At 43.4% G+C, this 17,781-nt stretch overlaps 1 protein-coding gene across 1 annotated transcript in view; it reads left to right on the top strand.

Annotated features, from left to right (window-relative positions):
* Positions 1-17,781, top strand: part of LOC126278169 (phospholipase A1-like) — a 286,583-nt gene that overhangs the window by 195,210 nt on the left and 73,592 nt on the right. The gene's annotated exons all lie outside the window — the stretch shown is intronic.

The raw sequence follows: 17,781 nt of genomic DNA, 5'->3' as shown, positions 1-17,781 counted from the left end.
CTCTTAATCTCTCGACGGCGGTCCCCACAGTGCAACACGCCTTTCAAGCCAAGACAACCAGTGAATCTCATGCAATCTATATCACTGCACATCTACCAGGTGGCCAGCTATTCGTTATCCAGCCAAGAGCCGCACGGATGTTGCGGATCCGAAAGAAACAAATCATGGTGCAAATGAATTCATTAAAAACAAGGAAGGAAAATTTGAGTTTAACGTCCCGTCCTCAACGAGATAGCCGTGGAAGTTCTGCCGCAGCCAACTTAATAAAGAATCTAAAGATATACAACAAACTTTCGAATCATTTTCTTACTGGTACATCATGAAACAAAAATGAACTCTTCTTTTACGGAACAAAACATTCTGGTATTTGTGACTTTGTGTCTCTCTTTCTTTTATTCTTTTACTGGACGAAATTTTGACATGTTGTAATTGTGTGTGCAACATTTTGAGGGTAAGTAATTTGGTAAACTGACGTATATAAATAAAAACGGAACAAATTTCCATGCTCCTATTGCCCTTATTCTTAGAAATGTTATGTTTAGAAAGTAAAACTGCCCACGTGGTACAGTAGCTGGCAGTCATACTTCCCGCCTCAGCCTTGAATACGTTGATTTGGCTATTTCATGTGAATCCTGAATACTCTTATCCCGTGTTTGGTAGAAGTACGGTAATACAGATAAAGATACGCTGTTTTGTTGAAAAGCATCTGCACTCTGTCCCTCTCTTTGCCACTGTCAGCCAAATTGCAGAAGATTCAGACTATCTACAGCTCCTGCCCGTATTTATTGGTATACGTACAGTTTAGTATTTGCTTCCACTGCATCGTCAACAAGGAAAGCAGAAAGCGGTGTAGCCACAAAACCTCCCATCTACTGAAAAAGCAGAACAGATCGAAAACCAGCAAATTTTAAAAGACTTCCTGGCAGATTAAAACTGTGTGCCCGACCGAGACTCGAACTCGGGACCTTTGCCTTTCGCGGGCAAGTGCTCTACCAACTGAGCTTCGGTAGCTCAGTTGGTAGAGCACTTGCCCGCGAAAGGCAAAGGTCCCGAGTTCGAGTCTCGGTAGCTCAGTTGGTAGAGCACTTGCCCGCGAAAGACAAAGGTCCCGAGTTCGAGTCTCGGTCGGGCACACAGTTTTAATCTGCCAGGAAGTTTCATATCGGCGCACACTCCGCTGCAGAGTGAAAATCTCATTCTGGAAATTTTAGGAGATTTAATAACAAGGCATGTAGTCTCATTTGACGCCTCTGGAGGAACCAAATTATCTTCCTCTCCTCAGAGAGTTGTATTGATCAGTACTACCCAACACGGTGTTTACCGGGGATTGCTTTTATAGCACTCAGTGGAGAATAGAATAGCTTACTCAATGACTGGAATCTCGCTGTACGCACCACATTTTTGTTGCTCGTCTGTGCAGTTGCAACTTCTCGGAACAATTCCAGTGGCTGACGGAACATGATGAAACTTCAGTCGTCGCTGCTATAACACCTTTGGGTCTAATTATATTTCGTACTCATATTTTACTCGTTTCCATTTACGAATCTGATAACTATTTTCGGTATATCGAGAAGTACATGCGACGGCATAGTACCAGACCGCTAAGAACGCATTGTGTTTCTGTGGTTCTCGAACTAGGGACCAGTCAGACTGCACACTCGACCATCAGCCGCTACCAGAAGCGCAACACAGATTAGAGGCCAGAAAGACTCGCAGTATGCCATGGAAAATATCTATATATGTATTTTACAAATCTTATTATTGTATTCGAACTTTCCAGTTTTCACCATCACCGAATAACTTTTGCAGCTTATTTCTGCTTCTGGTTTAGCACTTCTCGAGTTTGATAGCTACTCACGAAGTTTACTTGTGTGTTACGTCATGTTGTTTATGAATACCGTTTGCACAGCGAACAGTGCTGTGGAAAGACTAGCGTCTACTGGACGAAATTCTTAGCTTTTCGCCCTCCGGAGTGGCCGAGCGGTTTTATGGGCTACAGGCTGGAACCGCGCGGCCGCTACGGTCGCAGGTTCGAATCCTGCCTCGGGCATGGATGTGTGTGATGTCCTTAGGTTAGTTAGGTTTCAGTCGTACTAAGTTGTAGGGCACTGATGACCTCAGAAGTTAAGTCCCATAGTGCTTAGAGCCATTTGAACCATTTTTTTCTTAGCTTTTCAACAACATAGTTGCTCACGCGTCATATAGTCTTCTTTTACTCTCCACCGCAAAAACCTCGGCCGTCTGATTCATTTTATTTTCAATATTTCACTGTCAAATTTAATTCTCAGTAACTGTTTCACTTGTGTTTCAGAAACAAAATTAATGAAACGATCCCTGACATTTGCAGAGAATGAACATGAGGTATTTTCCAGACATAAACTTAAAACCATTATAGTTGGGCCGGCAAAGGAAGGAAGAAAAAGTTGCAGAATTTAAACCATAGATGAGGAGGCCGTTACGGACGGAGGGTGGGGAAGGATTCGATCGCATACTTTTCAAGGTAACCATGCCAGCATTTGCTTTAAGTAATTTAGAGAAATTGCAGAAAATCAGAATGTGAGTGTGGGACTGAAATGTAGTCTGAAATGCAGTTCAGTGAATATATGGAAGAGGTGGGGAGTAGAGAAAATATTAATATTAATACATGAATGTTTGGCGGAGAGAATGACAACCCTCTGAAAACAATGAATACAATAAAATACAATTTTAACTGAAAGCCAACAGAACATTAGCTGTTCGCTTAATGTTATTTATGAAATTTCTCTCTCCCTTTCAAATGGCTCTGAGCACTATGGGACCTAACACCTGTGGTCATCAGTCCCCTAGAACTTAGAACTACTTAAACCTAACTAACCAAAGGACATCACACACATCCATGCCCGAGGTAGGATTCGAACCTGCGACCGTAGCGGTCACGCTGTTTCACACTGAAGCGCCTAGAACCGCACGGCCACACTGGCCGGCTCTCTTCCTTTCTCTCCCCCATCCCCTCACACACAAAAGTAAATAAATAAATACACCTATAAAAAGAGATGGTGAAGTGATTGTATTTGCTATTGAACGTACAACTGATTAATACGTAATGCATTCCGAGTGGTTGGAATCATGTTTGCATATTTGACAAAGTACTCAAATGTTCCATACTAACTAGAAATTTTGTAAAAATATTTAAAAAATTTAAATTAATATATTTACGGGTCTCCGAATCTGATCTGATCGATTAGGCAAGATTCTTTAGGAACAGGGAAGATTTCCCTGCAATGCCGGGATGGCTCCCTTGAAAGAACAGGCCCAATCTTCTTCCTCATCCTTACTTAATACAAGATTGTGCTCCGTCTCCCGTTGATGAGGCATTAAACATTAATACTCCTTCCTTAAGCAATAGCACTGCCAGAATTAAATATTTTCTCCGCGAAGTCGTTTACTCAGTTGCCTTTCTGAACCGAGCAAGCTTCATACGTCTACACTGTTAATTTGTTTCCCATATGTGCACCAGTGGATATCAGTATAAAGGCAGGTTTCTCACGAAAATAATAATACAATGTCTGTAGCATACTATATCGAATTTATTATGAAAGCAGTAGATACATATAGGACATAAACAATCATGACGGATTTAGATACGTATATTCTTTCATAACACGAGTAACAAAATAAGGCGTTCATATAGTCTTCTTTTACTCTCCACCGCATATAAAGACACTCACTGTCCTGTTGTGTTACTGCATTCTTAGTACTTTGCCCAATCATCGTTCTTCCTATTTACCTAAAAAATTCTCTTCGGCACTGATTTTATTAGGGTTTGTAGTTCTTGTAGCGAAACTGTTTAAATCGTAACACTCTCTGCTCATTCTTACCAACTGCTCTGTTCTCGGATCACGCTAATAATCGAAATCCATCCGCCCTATCTAAATTAAGTTTCTTCTCATCACAGAAGATCACTTTATCATGTTCTGAAGCCCATGACTTATGACTTTCAGCAATCTCCAATCTAGCCTCTTTGTGTTTGGGCGTTAGAACACGTTTCTGCAGCCGTTTCTTGAATGCAAGATGTTTAGCATTTGACAAAATCTGTCGTACACATCTGGCAGTTACTTACTACTGTAAATGAGCAACAACTTGAGAAGAATAACGGTTTGTGGCCTTTGCTTTGTTCAAAAGGAACAGTTTCGATGCCTCAAATAATTTTCTACTTACCCCATGTTTTACGTCCCGTACATATAGTGCCTCCAATCTAACGAAATTATCAATCACTGTACATGAACGGTTCAAGTTCTTGTCAGTTTGACGATTAGAGAGTCCCGTTTCATTGTACGCACCATCTTCTTTTTTATTTTTTCATCTCATGATAAGTGTTTTGTGCATGGCAATGTCATAATCGTGTTTTACGTACTCAACAAGCACTAGTGATGTCTTTTTCCTATCTACAGTAAACGCACATACACACGCGCTAACACCGTATAAAGCTGACTACCTTTGTACCGAGTTCCACCCTCTACCACATGAATCAGTGACGTTATGTACTGCAATAATGACATCAAATGCTATGTCATTTGACTGCATTTGTCAGTATACTGAAGCTCATACTATTACATATACACCGTGGGTAACTATTCCGTCCCACAGTGTCTATTTCACTACAAATATCCGTGACTTTATTGATCGTGACACCGACTTATTCGTAAAGTATGGAAGAACGGCATATCTAGTTAAAAAAGGCGTAAAAATGCTTTTCATGGCACATGAATATACACAGCTTGGAGGAGCCTCGAACCTACAACACACTGCTTGCCAGTCAAATGTGCTACCACTACGCCACAGCCCAGCTTCGGAGTTGCTCTCCTTCTTTACCGCATTTACTCATTTTTGTCGCCAGTACTCAACGACACTCTTTTGTACAGTGATTTTTGCTGTTCGGTTGTTGTATTTGAGCAAACGTGATTAGCGTTGGCTGCGCACACTAATCCCCTTACGGCTAATGTCTTTAAAAATCACTGCTCAGTGTACGGTAAGTCTTCAAGCACAACCGAGTGTCTATGATCTAGAGCTATTGCATCACGGCAGTGGCCTATGCAGGCAACGAAGAAATCGTTGCTGCTGTTCCGCACACGTACCACGCCCGCAGCGCTTTTGGAAGCCTGTCGCCCTGCTTCGTAGCGTTCTAACGTTGCGGAGGAAATCAAACATCGGTCTTACGTGACCAAATAAATTATGGCACGTTAGAAACGGATATTAATTCAGCTTAAATGGATGTAAAACACTGCGTATCATCGATCTGATTAGTACGAACTTTCATTAAAATTCGTCTAAAATACTAAAATATGGCATTATCATGAATTTGTGTCAGTATTGTTCAAAATACATAGTATTTCTGTGCTGTTGTTTATGTCGTACTTAAGTAACAGCGCTATACGATCAAAGTGCCTGTTGTAAAGAAAGAGGACAGATTAAAATATAACGTCCTGTCGTCGATGACCTCATTAGAGCCGGAGCGCAAGTTCAAACTAAAAGAGGATGGAGAAGAATCTGTTGAAACGAAGTACCCACGTATTTGCCTTACTGTTTGTTCGAAAGTAAGAAGAAAGTTACAAATAAACAGATGGCTGTCCTGAAACTGAAATGGCTCCTCGCTTAGTACTTGCAAAATACGAGTAGTGTGAATTACTTTAAGTCGTGACATCCCTAATATTTCGATATCAGATCTTTAAACGTGATTTTCAGTAATACGCATAGTACTGTTCTATATATACAGATACACAACTTCAGTCACATTAATATGACCACCGCGAATGTTCGACGTCAGCGCAATAACCACTCACAGACGGTAGGCGGCAGCAGTAGCAGAGGAGGATACATAAAACATGTCAGGATACAGAAGAACATTGCAGTCATTGTCGTAATTCGGAAACAGAGCGATTTATCTGACGTCCGAAAGGACATGATCATTGGCTTTTGGGACAACAGTGGAAGCATTTCCGAAACAGCTAAGTTTGTAAACTGCTCTCGTGTCGGCGTGATGCATGGCATAATGGTGCTATTCAAAACGACAGGAATGAACGAACGCCCCTCTCCCCCTCCAAATTCTATAAGTCCTTCCAGATCCTCAAGCGCCATGCATTCTGCGTCGCCTTTCGTATATGCCTTCCATCCCCCACACGGATCCTCTATGACCTGATTTCTTTCCCCCATCTGCTTCTTTTCCTCGAACATATCTGTGTCCTCTTCACCTCCCACCTACTTGACCCCCCTCATTCCCTGGTTGCTCCTCTCAACCCCCCCCCCCCCCCAACCATCTGCTGCACCTTCACTCTTGTGTCCCTCCTACCCTCCACCTCTACACCCTTCATCTCCTTACCCAAGGTGTCTTCCATCAGTTCCCCCTCCTGGTTGATGCCCTCTCTCCCTCCATTTATCTATCCTATCAACTCTGGTCCTCACCTCCCCCTTCCTCCCACTGTCCTTTTCCCAGGCTCACTCTTCCCCCCTTTCATCCTGTTTTTTCCCCACCTACCCTCTCTCTGACTCCCTTCTCTCCCCCAAGTCCTTTTGCTTTCCCCTCCACTGCCTTCCCCACTCCTTCTTGCATCCACCCTGGCTCCCCTTCTTCTATGTCCTCTCCCTCTATCGGCTCCCCCTTTTTTCTTTTCCTCTCCTCCCCCCCATTTCTCCCCCCCCCCTCTTCGGTCTGGGTCCTCCCCCCACCCCCATCTGCCGCCCTGTCGCCTTTATAGTGCTGTTTTCAGTAAATGTTCAGTGTTGTGCGTCCCCTGTCAGTGTTGCGAACAGCCACGATACTGTCGGTAGTAGTGGTTTTTTTTTTAAATCTCATGTGAACAGAAACCAGACCGTCTGTGTTTTTTAATTGTGCCTGTCTACTTACTGTGTGTGTTCATCTGCATCGTCAACGCCGTGTTTTTATATTTAAACTTCCACAATTTCAGCCATTTTACAGTTTTTACAATGTCACCATTTTATCCCGTTTTTATTGTTTGTTTATATTCTCACTATGTTTTTTAACTTTTCTGTAGGCTGTAGAGCGGCCTATTACGCTGCTGCCAGCCCCCTCCCCCCAACTCTGGGGGAGGGATCAAATGCAATAAAAAAAAAATAAGGGGGTGAACGACCGGCGAACTTTTGAGCAACTGAGCGTCCAGATGAACCAAGGAGCTACCAAAAGTGTCTCCTAAACGACCGTTCAGCAACGTGGCTGCGCTTGGGCCTCCGCAGGAGCCGCCCAGTTCATATACCTGTGCTGACTGCTGTTCATCAGCGACAGAGGTTGGGATTTGCACGCCATTCCCGCAACCGGACGTCCACCGAGTGGTGACAGGTGGCCTTTACAGAAGAATCACCTTTTATCCTCCATCGGACAGACGACCGTTGGTGTGTATGGCGTGAAATTACAAAGCAAACACGCTGCAACAATCGTCGGGGAATGTTTTCGTATAGTTCCCTAGGTGATCTCGTCATTCTGGAAGACACAATAGATCAACACAAGTAAGCATTTATGCTTATGAACGACACGCAGTTTGTTTTTCCTCGGTACGACAGCACCTACCAGCAGGATAATGCAAGTGTCACACAGTTCACAGAGCACCAGGATGACAAAACCGGGCTACAAACTCCCCGGATTTGAACCTAATCTAGAATCTGTGGGACCACCTCGGTTGGGCTGTTCGCGCTATGGATTCTCAACAGAGAAACCCAGCAGCGCATCTGGCCACTGCACTGGAGGCGCCATGACTACACATCCCCGGCGGTTCCTCCCAGAACTCACTGACTCTCAGCCTGCACGTCTCACAGCGGACCGCGCTGCAGAAGGTGCTTGTTCAGGCTTTCGGCGGGAGGTCACGTTAATGCGACTGGGCAGTGTACGTGGTGAACTCGAACTGCACCTACAGGATTTCCGGTGTTCTTCACATTTATTTTCTGAGTATTTCGGTGTAAGGGACGCGTGGTCTCCTGTGGTTTCTTAGAGAGTAGTAATATGGTTTGCTACCTCAGTTATCTATGTTTCTGTGAAAATGGTTTAATAGCTCTCATACGAAGAAAATTTTAGTGGTGCAAATGACACCATGGGCACTGTCAGCAGTACAGTAAAATCCATCTGTACTGCACGACTGGCCTCCTTCAGCTCTATATAACACCACCATAGATACAGCGTAAAATTGTTCCTGCTTAGAGGGTACAACATTAGCAGTAGGACTCAGCTATCCATGCATAATGATCACGCTGACCTGGGTCACAGCTAAAGAACTAACGAACTCAAAATTTGACATTCGCAGTGCCTGGAAACGTCACGGATAAGAGCACTGACCACCACAGCGTCAAAGTTTCACGATCACGGGGAAGCCTCCTCGTTGCAACCAGTACCGTGTACAAAATGTAACTGCAGATCCAAAAAGCAAACAATCCGACACATCGAGTCTACAAGCGACCTTACACCAATTTCCTTGCGGCAATACATTTACATCTACACCTACATAAATACTCCGCAATACACAGTGTGGCGCTTGGCGGAGGGAACCCCGTACCACTAGCAGTCATTTTCCTCCTTGTGCCACCCGCAAATAGAACCAGCAAAAACGACTCTCTATATGCCTCTGTATGAGCCTTAATTTCACGCATCTTATCTCTATGGTCCTTATGCGCAATGTATATTGGAGGTAGTGGAATCGTTATGCAGTCAGGTTCAAAAGCCGGTTCTCTAAATTTTCTCAATATTTCTCCTCGAATAGGATGTTACCTTCCCTCCACAGATTCCCTTTAGAGTTCCTGAAGCATGTCCGTAACACTTGTTCGAACCTACCCGTAACAAATCTAGCAGCCCGCCTCTGAATTGCTTCGATGTCTTCCTTTAATCCCACCTGGTACGGACCCCAATCTCTAGAGCTATACTCAAGAATAGGTCGCACCAGCGTCATATATGCGATCTCCTTTACAGATGAATCACGCTTTCCTGAATTCTTCCAATAAACCGAAGTCGACTATTCGCTTTCACCACCACAGTCCTCACATTCTGGTCCCATTTCATATCGCTTTGCAACTTTACGCTCAGATATTTAAACGACGTGGCTGGCGATTGATCGTATGTGATATTTGGATGTTAATTTGTAACCAGGTTTGGTCATAATATGTGCATGAACACATTCAACTATATTGACTTTACTGCAATGTAAATACATATGTATTACGGTTTACGCTAAACGATAAATAAAATGTGAAAAAAATGGTTCAAATGGCTTTCAGCACTATCGGACTTCTGTGGTCATCAGTCTCCTAGAACTTAGAACTACTTAAACCTAACTAACCTAAGGACATCACACACATCCATGCCCGAGGCAGGATTCGAACCTGCGACCGTAGCGGTCGCGCGGATCCAGACTGTAGCACCTAGAACCGCTCGGCCACCCCAGCCGGCAAAATTGTGAAAACATGCAACAGTGGAGAAGCTTGTAATATGCAATCACCAAACCTAGCACTGTAAGGATCCAGTTTCGCATAGACGCTTCTATTCAAATGGTGATATGGTTACCGTCGCTGTGGTATAAGCTTAGCATAGTGTCCTTGTGCCGCTCTTCTTCTGGATTCAGTAAACCCGCACACGAGATGCATGTCGGTCAACTCTTCATCAGTAAACCTATGCACAGTGCCGTGTATTACTCTTAAAATGCAACTAACACTACCGGAAAAACAAATTCCACACATAACCAAGCAGTATAAGAGTGAAATGGACATTAATATTGTTAACAGTATGTACCGTGAGTTAATGGACGGCCGCGCGGAGTTGCCGCGCGGTTTCAGGTGTCATGATACGGACTGCGCGGCACCTCCCGCCGGAGGTTCAAGTCCTCCCTCGGGCATGGGTGTGTGTGTGTGTGTGTTGTTCTTAGCATAGGTTAGTTTAAGTAGTGTGTAAGTCTAGGGACCGATGACCTAACCAGTTTGGTCCTTTAGGAATTCACACACATTTGAACAACTGTTAGTGGACACACGAAGCAAACGTCCACATTTGTAGTGTTGTGCAGATATTTTCAGTGCAACAGAGGTACAGAGATAAATGGGGGTACGGAATCAAACGAAATGCAATTACTCTCTGCCGAGCCACCCAAGACTATTGGCTCCTTGTACCAGCATACTCGGAAAATAATCACTGAATAAGCTCCACAATTTACAGGTTCACCCTGTACAAGCTCTGCTATGGTCTACGTCTACAAAGCAATGGACCTGGAACGGCTCTGAGCGAGCAGATTTACGAGTACCATATGCGAAAAGTTTCATTATTAATATTATTATTAATGTTTCTATTCTCTTTTCTCGAACTACTTACTATATGCCGAAAAAGAAACATATTCCTCTATAAAACTGCATTTGCTAACGTCAGCAAAGTTTTGGATATTGTGTGAGTGTGAATAGCTTAACGAGCAAGTTGTCTCATCACTACTACGTGTTTGCTTACATTCGGTACTGCAGGGTGGACATCCATGGGATCTCTTCTCCTGGCCGTGGGACTGTGATATACGGCGCTGTTATCTAGTCAACAATTTACCAACTTCCACATATGTTATGTAGTTCGTGATCTCTTCGAAAGAGCTTTCCAATGTAGCAAAAGTATATAGTCGGCGTCGTAATTCGATAGCTATAAACGTTAAAAATTATATGCGTATATTAGAAAATTCGACGCATTGCCCGCAACAGCGTAGCAAAAACCACCTCTCGATTTATTTACTTGTTTCAGATTCATTTGGTGTGCCTGTCTTACATGACATACCCCTCGTAACCCATCCTCACGCAGGGAATAAAAGCATTCGTGACCGAGAAGCTGATTGAGTTTTGTGATGTCACAAGGTGGAATTGTACTTCCCACAGCATTCTGTAGCGTGAAAGACCAAATAAGACACGTCAGGTTTTTATTTCGTCGAGAGGAACTTGGCCAATGACATGTAAGATCGCGTTCCACGTCACAAGCAAAACTTGGGAAACGCCATATTTGTTTTTGTCGCTTTCAATTGAGGTCCACATTTGATGAGTTTTATATTGTAATTTACGTCCTAACAGTATATTCTGTTACAAAACGACGTTTTTTGGAACGATTTCTTTTAATAAATTGACGGAAAACGAGATACTAGTGTTTAAAGACGTTTCGTATTTGCTTTCCGTATATAACTTGCGTGTTACGAAAATACACCGTTTCAAGGCAACGTTGCATTGCAGATTTATTAAAAACGCATCGTTCTTATTATGATTTGTTGTAATTAAATGTCAGTTAATCACATAATGGTAATAAGGGGCTTCAGGCTACCGTAACATCAAAGATATAGTAGTAAATACACTAGGTCACTGTAGTACAGTGGATAAGGGGTGGGGGGCTGGAAGTTGCTTCACATCCTTTCTCCAGATACTTTTTTATTCACCTTCGCGATGTCCAAAAAGTTCTAGGGCTATCTTTTTAATTTAAGAGAATTGTGTTCTGTAGTCTTCGATATATGGCAAAAAGCAAATACAGAGTAGGTGCTTTACACACTAATAAATTCCACTAAGTCGTGATCGCTGGTCGCACCAGTGTTTAAGAAGGGTAGTAGGAGTAATCCATCTAACTACAGACCTATATCATTGACGTCGGTTTGCAGTAGGGTTTTGGAGCATATACTGTATTCAAACATTATGAATCACCTCGAAGGGAACGATCTATTGACACGTAATCAGCATGGCTTCAGAAAACATCGCTCTTGTGCAACGCAGTTAGCTCTTTATTCGCACGAAGTAATGGCCGCTATCGACAGGGGACCTCAAGTTGATTCCGTATTTCTAGATTTCCGGAATGCTTTTGACACCGTTCCTCACAAGCGACTTCTAATCTAGCTGCGGACCCATGGGGTATCGTCTCAGTTGTGCGACTGGATTCGTGATTTCCCGTCAGGAAAGTCGCAGTTCGTAGTAATAGACGGCAAATCATCGAGTAAAACTGAAGTGATATCAGGTGTTCCCCAGGTAAGCGTCCTGGGACCTCTGCTGTTCCTGATCTATATAAATGACCTAGGTGACAATCTGATCAGTTCTCTTAGGTTGTTCGCAGATGATGCTGTAATTTACCGTCTAGTAAGGTCATCCGAAGACCAGTATCAGTTGCAAAGCGATTTAGAAAACATTGCTGCATGGTGTGGCAGGTGGCAGTTGACGCTAATTAACGAAAAGTGTGAGGTGATCCACATGAGTTCCAAAAGAAATCCGTTGGAATTCGATTACTCAATAAATAGTACAATTCTCAAGGCTGTCAATTCAACTAAGTACTTGGGTGTTACAATTACGAACAACTTCAGTTGGAAGGAGCACATAGATAATATTGTGGGGAAGGCGAGCCAAAGGTTGCGTTTCATTGGCACGACACTTAGAAGATGCAACAAGTCCACTAAAGAGACAGCTTACACAACACTCGTTCGTCCTCTGTTAGAACATTGCTGCGCGGTGTGGGATCCTTACCAGGTGGGATTGACGGAGGACATCGAAAGGGTGCAAAAAAGGGCAGCTCGTTTTGTGTTATCACGTAATAGGGGAGAGAGTGTGGCAGATATGATACGCGAGTTGGGATGGAAGTCATTACAGCAAAGACGTTTTTCGTCGCGGCGAGACCTTTTTACGAAATTTCAGTCACCAACTTTCTCTTCCGAATGCGAAAATATTTTGTTGAGCCCAACCTACGTAGGTAGGAATGATCATCAAAATAAATAAGAGAAATCAGAGCTCGAACAGAAAGGTTTAGGTGTTCGTTTCTCCCGCGCTGTTCGGGAGTGGAATATTAGAGAGATAGTATGTTTGTGGTTCGATGAACCCTCTGCCAAGCACATAATGTGAATTGCACAGTAGTCATGTAGACGTAAATGTAGATCGCGGTTGCGACGTAACTGCAGAAGTACTAAAACTCTTACTCCCCTATATGATACAGAGTTCTGCTTAGACTGAATCAAATGTATCATCAACACAATGCGGTATTTGGTGACGCAACATTCCTAATAATTTCAGGCGGGTGCAGAGATAATTACCTATCAGTCTGCAGCTGGCGCACTATTACTGAAGTGTGATGCAGTGCTTTATTGACCGTAGTCCGAATAAGCGTGTACTGTAAGTGAACGTTTATCGCCTATGATGTATTGTTGTTCAATTTTCATCTACATAACCGAGGGACTCTGAAATAAGTAGTAATTTAACTATATTGTTTGTAGTTTCAACCACGAGAGCAAGAAAAGTAGCGCGTTGACTCTGACTTCACGTGGCGCGCTTGTGAATGTCGACAGAAGAACTTTACCTTCGATTATTTTCTTTTAGAGAAACTTTTTTTTTACTTTATGCACTCTTTGATATTTGTCTTATTACGACAGAGAAATTAGGTCACTGTCTAGTCTGCGATGTCATTCGAATGTGCCTACCTCGAGTGTTGATCAAAGATGGCTAGTGGCAGTCCCCTTCGCGACCACAGAGTCCCATGTTTTACTTGTAATACCAGGATACGGCACCCATATTGAATTTAATGAGGAAGCAAAGCCACCAATTATTTAGATATTTTACCCACGGATTACAGTTTCAGCTTGTTGACGCTTTTACGGATTACAGTTTCAGCTTGTTGACGCTTTTACGGATTACAGTTTCAGCTTGTTGACGCTTTTCTGGAGTAAAAGCGTTCCTGCAATTAAAATGGTCTGCGCAAGAATACTGTTACGGGAGGTGGAATATAGAATGTGGAATAGGTCACAGAGTTTATAAATGGTAAAGCTTCATTAACCAAAATCGTCTAATTTGGAGCAAGGCTATGAATTATATTTATGTTAAAAACCACCACACAAAATACAGCATGCTCTTACAGAGACACCTGCTTTTTAAGAATACTACTTTTACCTCGGTAGAATTGCTCTCGCCGTCACACTGAATATTGCGTTGCATAACAAGCCTCCATAACGCATGAAATCTTGCGATGAAATTCAAACTGTAATTACTTTCCATTATAAATCTTTCAACTAGCACACAATTTTGTATGCAGATATTAATTTCTTTCCGTTGGCTTCCTTGCATCAACCAACACTTTTCTAAATACTACTGGGTATTCCTCAGAATAATTTAACGCAGCTTTCACAATCAGTTTTTAATACAGCTCTCACAATCAGTTCTCACTCCTCACTCGTCCGCAGCTGAACAGCAGAAGGCTGCCGCTAATTCAAACTTCGTTTATTTTCCTTATTTAGTTGCAGATTCTGATTGGGCAATGCCTGTAGTTAACAATTCATATTTCCAGACAAACATTTGCGAAGTTTACTTTACAAAAAAAATTGTTTAACGTACAATAGTTTCATTTTACTATGCCAGAGTGAAATTTATAGTCGTTTCTTTTACACTGCATTGCATCATAGACTTTACATAAAATTACGTCATGTACAGATTACAAGTACGACTGCGGCTTCCCTTATAAATGATCCTATAGTTGAAATTAACATAATGTTCATTCCAATAGATTGGTAGCGGATTTCCGGTACAAACTGATCTCTTCCACACGGAAGCACGAAATAAAACGATTAAACCAACGTTCATAGCGAACTAAACATTTCAGCTGCTGATTGTTGCAACCCGCCCTGATAGACGCGCGTTAGCACGCCGTTTCGGGGATTCGGGGAGGCGCGCCGGATCCGAATCGAATCTACCCAGCGGATTAACGACGAGGGCTTGTGTGCCGGCCAGCTTGGATGTAGTATTCAGGCGGTTCCCCACATATGACTAGGTGAATACCGGGCTTGTACCCACGTTCCGCCTCAGTTAAACGATTCGCGAACATCTCAAAAAACGTCCTCACACTTTCACGTGGGATGACACTAGATGTAGTCAGGGCTATACAGATTCCGTCCTGAGGGGGAAGGGGCGATCGATAAGAATGGCATCCGGCTCCACCGTAACCGTTAACATTGCCAAGTCCAGATTAACATGCTGACCCCGTGAAGACACGAAATAAGGCCATAAAAAAGAGGAGCTGCTAAGTACTCCAAGATTTGTGCCCTGCAGCAGTCGTCAGCACTGTCGTAATGGATGTCATTTCAGTTGATTGTACAATCTCTTCATTCGGTTTTGGATATACTTCCATTTGATATTCGAACTCCTCCATGAAGTCTGGTTCAATTCTTAATCCGGCCATTCCGATTCAAGTTTCACTAGTTTTCCTAAATAACTGGGGTTCTCGGGAGTCCATCCAGGTAGCGTCGTCTACAGAGACAGAGGGAAACCATCAACTTCCATTTTCTGGATGTGCCCGTAAAACGATCAGACGGTGCAGTAGGACACAACGCCTACCGTAAACACACACATACAGATTTGTACTTGCGTGCCTCCAGCTGCATGATCCTTCACAAGAGAAGGTGTCATAAACACATTAATGCACAGAGCACTCGATATCTCGTATCTCGAATCGTGACAATCTAGCAGATAAACTGCAGCACTTACAGGCCATTTTCCGTGCGAATGGATACAGCAACCGCCTACGAACGAATACAGCTACCGCCAAATACAACGAGACTTAAGACCACAGCGTTCTGAAGACGAAAGTAGTTATTCCATATGTTGGGAATACATCAGCAAAAATCGAAAGAATACTCCAGAAACACAACGTCAAGCGCGTGTTCTGCCCACCAGCTAAGACGGAAACCACTAGGATCAGTCAAGGATGACCTAGGACTCCGGAAACCGGGAGTCTGCCGCATCCGTTGCCAGTGTGGGAAAATATAAGTAGGCCACACTATCCGGTCGGTACAGGAGAGATGCACTGAGCGTAACACCACACAAAAACAACGTTCAGATGGCTCTAAGCATCACGGGACTTAACATCTGAGGTCATCAGTCCCCTAGACCTAGAACTACTCAAACCTGACTAACCTGAGGACATCACACACATCCATGCCCGAGGTAGGACTAGAACCTGCAACCGTAGCATCAGCGCGGTCCGGACTGAAGCGCCTAGAACCTCTCGGCCACAGCGGCCGGCTTAAAAACGTTCAGCCTACAAAGCATCTCCCAAGGACGTACCGTAAATTATGGCAAAACCAAGGTGTTGCAACAATCCAGCACCTATGGGATTTTGTAATCTCAAAGAAGCTATAGACGATATGATGGAGTAATAAATAAGGACAGCAGGTTTCAATTGAGCAAGGCCAGGGATGTAGCATTGAGCTTGACCAGGCTTCATACGCGAGACATATTCGAGATTTTCCTATTCTGAGTAAGTCTAAAATCACACAAAATGCCCATTCTTCTAGTCCGACCTATGCATAGTCATTCTTCCTTGCCTACTCTTCCCAGAAACTTGTATCTGCCCTTTATAGAAGTACTTAGCTTCTTTTTTTGCGGAGTTCTGCTTACACTTTGCTTCCAAACAGTGTTAATTTACATATGTACTATTTGAGAAACTTCTGCCTCAATTCTGTCCCAGTAGTTGATATTTGTAGTTTGCGTTTGTTTAAGAAATTTATTTTACACGCGAATAACCTCCTCGCTCCAGAATTTTTAATATTCGCCAATTTTAATCGTCGATAAGTTATTCAGCTCCTTTTCATTCAATCACTATTCTGTTGGATTATCTTTGACCCAAAACTATTGTAGGCATCCTGTACATTCTAGTGTGATGTTATGTTTGTATTGTTTGATGATGCTAAGGATGATGATGATGATGATAGAAGGGTGAGGGCTAAATCCGGTGCTGGCACATAGCCTGCTCCTCTCAAGTAGCATCAAGGGAGCCACCGAGCTTAACGTCCTCATTTGATGGACGGGTTGACATCAACAGTGTCACACTCCCTCTCTTCATGAGACACAGTAGAAAGGCTTAGTATTTAACCCAGGACATTGGCGTAAAGACTGGTGATGAGGTTCAAATATTTCAAATGACTCTGAGCACTATGGGACTTAACATCTATAGTCATCAGTCCCCTGGAACTTAGAACTACTTAAACCTAACTAACCTAAGGACGTCACACAACACCCAGTCATCACGAGGCAGAGAAAATCCATGACCCCGCCAGGAATCGAACCCGGGATGAGGACCTTAACCCCACCATCTCTCTTCCTCTGAGCAGTCATTATGAACGTGTTCCCACTTGTCCATAAGTTGGAGACAGTCGACTATTATGGCAAGCTCTGCACAAGGAGAAAAAGGCAGTAGCTGATCTTTGGGGTGAGGGGTGGAATTAAAATCACCATTCCACAAAATGAGGTAAGACTGCCTCTGCAAATAAAACAGGGCGTTCCCTTTGCCTCCCTGACCCTGAAGGAAAATAGGCGTTAGTAATTCAGACGCCGAAGAGTCTGAAAGCCGTGCCCCTAGCCTAGGAATATATCCAAATGGGCTAAGAAAATCATCAACGTATACTTCGTGTAATAGAATTACGTCCAAGTCCGCCACACAAAGTGTATCATGGAGCATCACCATTTTCTGCGGGACACAGATAGTGTTGACAATAGTTGTAGCCAGGCGATACGTCTGTTCCAGCACTTCTATTGTCAAAACAAAGGGTCCAGCAGTGGCGTCTGGCTGGGACAGACTGCATAAGATGGTTGAAACCACGGCGTTCAGTGTGAGAAGGTAGCGAGGCCCATGCCTGGTGGAACGCACCCGCCTATGGTATTCATAGCCCGTTCAGCATCTTCCAGAGGCGACTGGTTAACAGAGGGAACAGGCAGTGAAGGCGTCACAGGCTGCGGAGGACAATCCTCTGAGGTAGGTGGCGAAGGAGGCATGTCCAACAGCAGGCCTTC

Source organism: Schistocerca gregaria, chromosome 6, assembly GCF_023897955.1.
Source record: "Schistocerca gregaria isolate iqSchGreg1 chromosome 6, iqSchGreg1.2, whole genome shotgun sequence".
NCBI classification, from domain to species: domain Eukaryota; kingdom Metazoa; phylum Arthropoda; class Insecta; order Orthoptera; family Acrididae; genus Schistocerca; species Schistocerca gregaria.
Note: the sequence above shows the minus strand (reverse complement) of the source record. Positions and strands in the feature narration are given on the sequence as shown.